Source organism: Bidens hawaiensis, unplaced genomic scaffold (genome assembly GCF_021521415.1).
Source record: "Bidens hawaiensis isolate Kalapana, Puna unplaced genomic scaffold, B.hawaiensis_p1.1 tig00018836_1, whole genome shotgun sequence".
NCBI classification, from domain to species: Eukaryota; Viridiplantae; Streptophyta; class Magnoliopsida; order Asterales; family Asteraceae; genus Bidens; species Bidens hawaiensis.
In genome coordinates, this window is record NW_027492860.1 from 228,394 (window position 1) to 235,736 (window position 7,343).

A 7,343-nucleotide genomic window follows, 5' to 3' on the forward strand; every position below is an offset into this window, starting at 1 on the left:
TCAATATCATTTTTATCAACTTCCGGTTATAATTATGACATACCTTCGGGTGAGAATCGCTGGTTGGTAGACTGGCATGTTCAGGTTGATGGCTGAAATTTATAAACCCGAACACAAATATACTTGTTCGTGTCAAAGTTATCAACCCAACCAAAGATATTTAAAATCATATAACCAAAATGTTTTGACCCATCTAACCCTTAAACAATATGTTAATTAAAATTTTCAAAGCACCTCCACTCTTCAGCTTCTTCACAATACTATGTTTTCCCTTTTTATAGCCATAAGCTTCTTTCAAGAAACCTTCATCTTAGCTACATGCATGTATAGGTTGAGACCAGATGAGTAAATTTTTTAAAAAGTTAGGACAAAAAGAGGGAAATTTTAACTTATAGCAAGACCATCCACATAATTAATTTACTTGAAAAAATTATATAATAAACATGTTAATAGTCTTCAACAATTTGAACTATATTATGTCCTTATTCTCTTATCCTTCAGTGTTGGTCTAACCCATAATTGTAGAGGGAATAACATTTACTATGGAAAACCACGATTTGGAGCTTGGAGACGTTGGCATGATTCAAGAGACGGTCCAGGGTCTCCTTGATTGTGTAAAAGATGAAGATAACTATACAAGCGGAGTTTGGCCATCTGTTTACATGGCACCTAATATACTACGAGATCTGAGTCCGAGTTCTTTCAACCCTCGGGTGGTCTCTATTGGACCTTTGCACAAAGAAGATGAAAATGTGCAAGCGTTTGAAAAGCAGAAGGCAAGTTATCTGATTGATCTAATACGTTGTATCAATTCCCCAGAAGAGGAAACATTAACACTATGTGTGAAGAAGGCATACACTTCAATGGAACGAATCAGAGCATGTTATGTTTGGACCAAGACATATGATGATGCTGAAGTTGCCAAAATGATGGTTATGGATGGTTGTTTCATACTTGAATTCATGCTCAAGATGCGGGGATCTGATATCAAATCACATTCAGGAAAGGCATTAATATTCCAAAATAGCGTGTGATTTGTTATTGCTAGAAAATCAAATCCCTTTCTTTATTCTGGATGAAATATTTCAGTGCACTCTATTAAAATTTAAGCCCGGAGCGTCCCTTATTGAACTTATCTGTCCACTTATAAATTACCACAATCTCTTTGAAGCAGAGATAAAACTTGACAATATTTCCATTGATACCACTCATCATATTCTTGACCTTCTACATCAATGTTACACACCTTGTTATCCTATTAAATCTGGTTTCTTAAACTCAACAATCCATTCAGTTGTAGATCTTGATAGGGCAGGGGTGAACTTTAAGCCTAACCAAAATCCAGCATCAACATGGTTGATGGGGATGGAAGTGAAATTACATGTGTTCCCATGTTTTTTTCGGTCTTGGGCAAAGCCAACTCTAAGAATGCCACTATAACGCATTCATGATTACTCCGAGTTCGTTTTAAGGAACCTCATTGCATATGAGCAGTTGTGTCAAACTCGTAATTATATTACATCTTATGCTATTGCCATGGACATACTAGTGAATACTCAAGAAGATGTTACTAAGCTGGTAGAGTCAAAAGTCCTTATCAACAGTATAGGGTCAAATGAAGAAGCTGCTAATTTGATCAACAGCCTATGCAAAGAAGTTGCATTTATAGATTTCTTTTGCTATGAACAATGGAAGACATTGGATAAGTACTACAATGGTTACTGGCCAAAAAATTTAGCCTGGTTGAGGCGTACTTTCTTCAGTAATCCATGGAATGTGATTTCTCTACTTGCAGGAATCATCCTATTTGCTCTAACTGTTGTACAAACTATCTTTACCATCAAGCCTATCGGTAGCGACAACTAGTACGTACCGTAAGTTTTATCTTCTTTTCTTTTTCACTTTTATACTAGATATACTCATGCCTAGATAATTGTTGTTACCATGGGGTATCACGCCACGGTGTCTCGGGTAGGGGAAGGGGTAGTAGTTACTGATTGATTTTGATGAGCTTGTTATATAAATAAAAAAGGAAGTGATTTATTACTTTACTTGGGTGGTGAAGATTCTGTATCGGAGTTGAAGATTTTGACAATCAAAAAAGATGTTTGGTGGGGAGAAGATGATGCATGCGTCCAATCCTTTAAATATAAAAAAAAGACAATGACGAAGTTATACAAAAAATATAATAATAAATAAATATACAATAAATCACAAAATATAACACAATGTCATTATATATATAACGCAATGTTGAGTAATAGAATACAATATCAAGGAAAAAACAACACAATGACAAAAATAAACATAAAAACATAATGATAAATAAATGACACAGTGGCATTTTTTCATCATTATGTCTTTCTTTCTTTCTTTCTTTTTCGAACGAGTATGACGAGAAAAACACTCCATTTTTTTTATTTATATTTTGAGTTATGATTTTTTTAATTATATTTTATTAGTTTTTTAAGGGGTTTTTTTTTCTTTTTTTTTGTTGTAGCCGGTAGCTACAAATACTTCAGGTTCTTCTCATTTTTATTTTACTTTATAGAATAACTTAACGCTAGATTTTTAATATTTAATATATCTTTATTAAAAGGTGTGACATTCGTCAATTTCGGGTCTTGTTTGTATTAGTTTTTGTATTTGTTTATTATGTAAAACGACCCGATTTGTAAACCGAAGCTTATGTTATAATCAAAATGATGGATTTATGTCACAATATTGTTTCACACTTGTTGGGTCTTGAAAACATCCTATTTTTATTTTTATTTATTTATTATTTATTATTATTATTATTATTTTTGTTGTTTTGTGTTTTTGTCTTGATCCATTTTGCATGAAAACTCTTGTGTCTCACACTCATATTTGACCACCAACATTACCCAATATATACACCACCTTTCCTCTTCATTTTCCCTTGCTACAACTCCAAAAAAAAAAAAAAAAAAAAACTCTCTCAAATATCAAAGATTCAAGGTTATCTTCTTAAGTATTCTTGAATGTTTTAGTCTTTCATCTTAATTAGTTTATGTAGCCTTATTAATACTTTTTTATGGTTGTGCAACATATATATAATATACACCCCTTGTTTACCTTTGGTAGTTACTTATCCGATTCCGATCGGTGAGGTTTCGGACCTCATAAGGCAAGGCTTCATGGAGGACTTCGTGTCCTTGATATATATACATCTATATAACTTGTTCATACATATTAATCTTGCTTATTTTAGTTTGTTGGTCATGTTTACAAGTTCCATGGTTATGGGTTTTTAAGAGCCTATGCTTCGGTTTAACCGTAAATAGCTCTAAACCGTAAACCGAACTTTGTTACTAGTTTTGTTAAATAATTGTTTAAACATACTTATTGTTAGATCTAAGTTTCTAAAATCACTTTTACAAATTCTATGGTTATGGGTTTGTAGAATCTTACCTCGGTCTTAACCCGAAACACGATCCGAACCGAAAACCGAACTTTTGTTTAAAGACTATATTGTTAACTTTTTGTTGTAAAACTTAAAGTATTTTTTTATTTGTACATTATTATACAAGTTCTTTAGTGGTTGGACATATGGAAACCAAACCGATTCTTACTCGCTTAAGACACACAAGTGTGTTTTTTTAGCCATCAAGACTTGTATATTTCTTTAAAAATAGTTACAAATTGATTTTTAAATATTTTCTTAAGTACTTGAAAATGTTGGATCCAACTTGATCTCATAACAAAGTTTGGACCGACAAAACCGAACACTCGCTTAACGTGCATTGTTAGTTCTAAAACAATGGAACTATATACTTGGTTAAGTCTTATTAAATTTTATTGAGTTATCTCATAACATTCAATATTTTGGAAAGCTGACTTTGGGTTTGACCAATTATCAAGACCCGAACCGACAACCCGAACACTCGATAAAAAAAAACCGTTTTAGTATCTTTATTCCAAAGGGATTTGCATTCTTGCATTTTACCCACCTTATTACTTAACATAGGTTGAGTAAATATTAAGGTTAGACACTTTAACCCGGTTTCGAGCAAACTTACATTTTTAAAGGGTTATTATTATAAATTCTTAAATAGTTACATTTTAAACCTTGAACTTTAATTATTTACATTTCTCAACATTTATTTTGTTTAAAGACCTTCAAGACAATCTTTCTAAATTCAAGACTTCTTTTCTTTTTAGGCATTATGAGTTAAACTCGTTGTTCTGACAAATCTCCAAATTATCATCTTTCAAGTTTATTACTTGAAGGTGAGTACTTCATACCTCATTTTCCAGCTTTTATTTTGGGGGTAACATTTCATACTTATTCAACAAAATGCTTTATATTTGGATCTTAAACCACAAACGTAGTTGTATACTTTACCTAAATAATTGCTCGATTTGGTGTTCTATGCTTATATGCCTATGTGTTTATCGCTTTTGGTTGGTGGAACTATAAAATCCTAGACTATTTGGCATCCCCTTATAGCAAGGTGTCGTTAACGTAATGCAATTAACGATAACTATAAAATCCTAGACTATTTGGCATCCCCTTATAGCTAGGTTTCGCTAATGTGTTTAGCGATATCTATTTATCCAAATTACCACTTTTATTTATCGTTTCGTATGCAAGTTTTGTGGCTATCTTTATTATATACTAATATGATTAAACTTATGAATTGCTCATCAACCTTTGTGTTGACAAACTTTATTTTCTGAAATGTTGCAGGTTTGCATCTTGGTTGATTTATGATTGTGAAGAAAACGACATCAAAGACCTTAGGATATTAGTAAAAATGAACAATATCAAATTTGCCATATTTTGTGATATCTTGTTTATGGTTATTTTATGGATAATTGTTATGTGACATTTTCGATGTTGTGAAATGAAATGAGTTTATTAAATACTGTCACTTTAATTAGTGTCATGTGCTTATGGACAATCGTTACACCTCGGCATATTCCGTCGCCTTTGGTCGGAGTGTGACAAAAGGGATAATGTATTTTTAATTTTTAGTTTCAATCCTTTAAAAACATTTTTAATAATATATTTTATTAAAATAGCATGTGATTACCACAAGCATTGGTTGTTCGTATTTTAAATTTTTAATTATTTTTATTTTGGATTATAAAAAGTACAATTTATGCACGATACTTAAAAGAAGAGTGGATGTGTATCACCAATAAAGACGGATTCTAGCTTCTAGATAGTTGATGGGTAAAAGTATGAGGTGACTATAGAAGATTGATAGAGTTCTATCTAACGTAGTTCGGGATGGATATGGTTCTAGAGTGCTTCAAGATACTCTAGAAACAGTGGCGGAACCACATTGTGGTGACCGGGTTCTTTTTGGGTTTACACACAACCTATAATATCGAACCAACGAGTGACCTCATTCTTTTTCAGCGAGCAAACCCAATGTCATTCTAAAAAAGTATCCGAATCCATTAATTATAAAAATTTGTTAAAACTTTTTTAGTAATTAATATTTTTTAGAATATATAAAAGTTTTAAAAATTGCTAACAAACATTATAAATGGACAAATAATAACCCATATGTAGATTATAAAAAAGGTCCAAATTATTCATAGAATTGTCCAATAAATCCAACTCAATTAACATTCTTAAACATAATACCTAACTGAAATTAAATAAAAGAACAAAAACATCTTTCGCCTCAGCGACCGATAAATTATGTTTCTATCAACCAAAGACCATTCATCTCCGTCGCCTTCGCCGGTTCGTCTCAAGACTTCAACCAACGCCTTACATGCCGCACTTGAACCAGACGACAACAACGGCCGGCCGACTATATATATGAGCCTTCAATCGATCCAGAAGACCTCAGACGAATCTTTCTTTGATTTTGCGTAATTAGATGGGTGACGACTATATATATGATACTTGCATTTGTTATATTGAAAATGAGTTCTTTTTTAAAGTCGCGATTAAAGATGTTATGAATTGTTTTCAAAACATTAAAATGCGTAAGAAACAATTATAATATGTGATATTTATTTTATTAATTATGACTTTGGGCTCGAAAACTTTGACGCCGAAAAAAACCGAGCACCGAAAAATCTCGAACCCATAGGAAAATTTTTCTTGCTCCCCCCACCGTCTAGAAAAACACCTTCAATGCCCTTATCAAGAAGTTTGGTTACTAGACCTTGTTACGAATTGGAATAAGAATTAATAAAACCTTTGGGTAATGCAGTCACGAAATAAAACCTTTAGGTAAAAACTTCATTATTTGATATATTTAACATTAACCATCCCGTAAGTCAATTCTTATCTATAAAACAGGTGTTAGGGTCCGATTTGACCTCAAGAGGCAAGAATTATAGAGAACATAATACAAAATTACAAAATTGTAGTAATTTTATGACATCTTTTATGAATTATGAATGCTACCAAAAAGTTGTATGATCATTCGAAATTAGTTTTACTGTTCCTGTGTATTTGGTAGTCAATGTTTATTTTTATAATTTGTAGGAGGAAGATATTAAACATGGATCTTGAATTGATGGTTGCAGATTGAATATGCTTTGAAGTCGTTTTTTCATATTATTTTGTATGCGTACAAACTGTAAATATGTAAAACTTAAATGAATATATCTTTTGGTGGTTCGATTTGCGTTTCTATTTATATCAAAATAAAATGTATTTGCTACATTTTCATTTTATTTTGTAAATTGTAACTGTATATATTTCTGAAAGTATGTTTAAATATGTAAACAAAGAAAAGTTGGAAATTTTCTAGCAGGGGCATTTTTTTTAATTTCTGGGAAAAAAAATAAGCAATGCAACTTCTACTTGTGTTGAATATGGTTTATAAACCGAGGGCATCAGTTTGTGCAACTTTTACAAGAAGATGAGCACTGAGATGAATCAGTTAGTGCAACATTTATGGGTCAACAACACTCGGTGATTATGTTAAGAGTCATGCTACTAGGGTTAATCAGTGATATATGTAACTCATTTTCACCTAATCAAAACAGGGCATGATAGTATTTTACAATAAAACCAGTAATATAAAATGAATGACGAGATAAGGTTTACTAGGTTTGTTTTTGTTATAGGGTTAGGGTTGAGCTGTGTGTCATTTAAGAGACACTAGTATTTTAAGTAAGAACATTATTCATATCCTATCAAACAAGAACCGTTAAAACTATATAACTAATGATCTAGACTGAATATCAAGCATAGGTGGCAATTAGGGATGAGCTCGGTACCGTACCGGTACCGAAATGTTCGATTCGGTACCGGGACGGTACCAGTATTTAAAGTAAAATTCGGGAAATACCGGTACCAATCGATACCATACCGATTTTTGCTCATCCCTAGTGGCAATGATCTA

The 7,343-nt window shown here is 32.1% G+C and overlaps 1 pseudogene across 1 annotated transcript; it reads left to right on the plus strand.

The window, feature by feature from the left end:
• Positions 1–524: 524 nt before the first annotated feature.
• LOC143557121 (UPF0481 protein At3g47200-like) lies at positions 525–6,634 on the plus strand (annotated as a pseudogene). The gene is made up of 2 exons (XR_013139514.1): positions 525–1,874; positions 6,482–6,634. The product of XR_013139514.1 is annotated as a UPF0481 protein At3g47200-like (transcript).
• Positions 6,635–7,343: the final 709 nt, after the last annotated feature.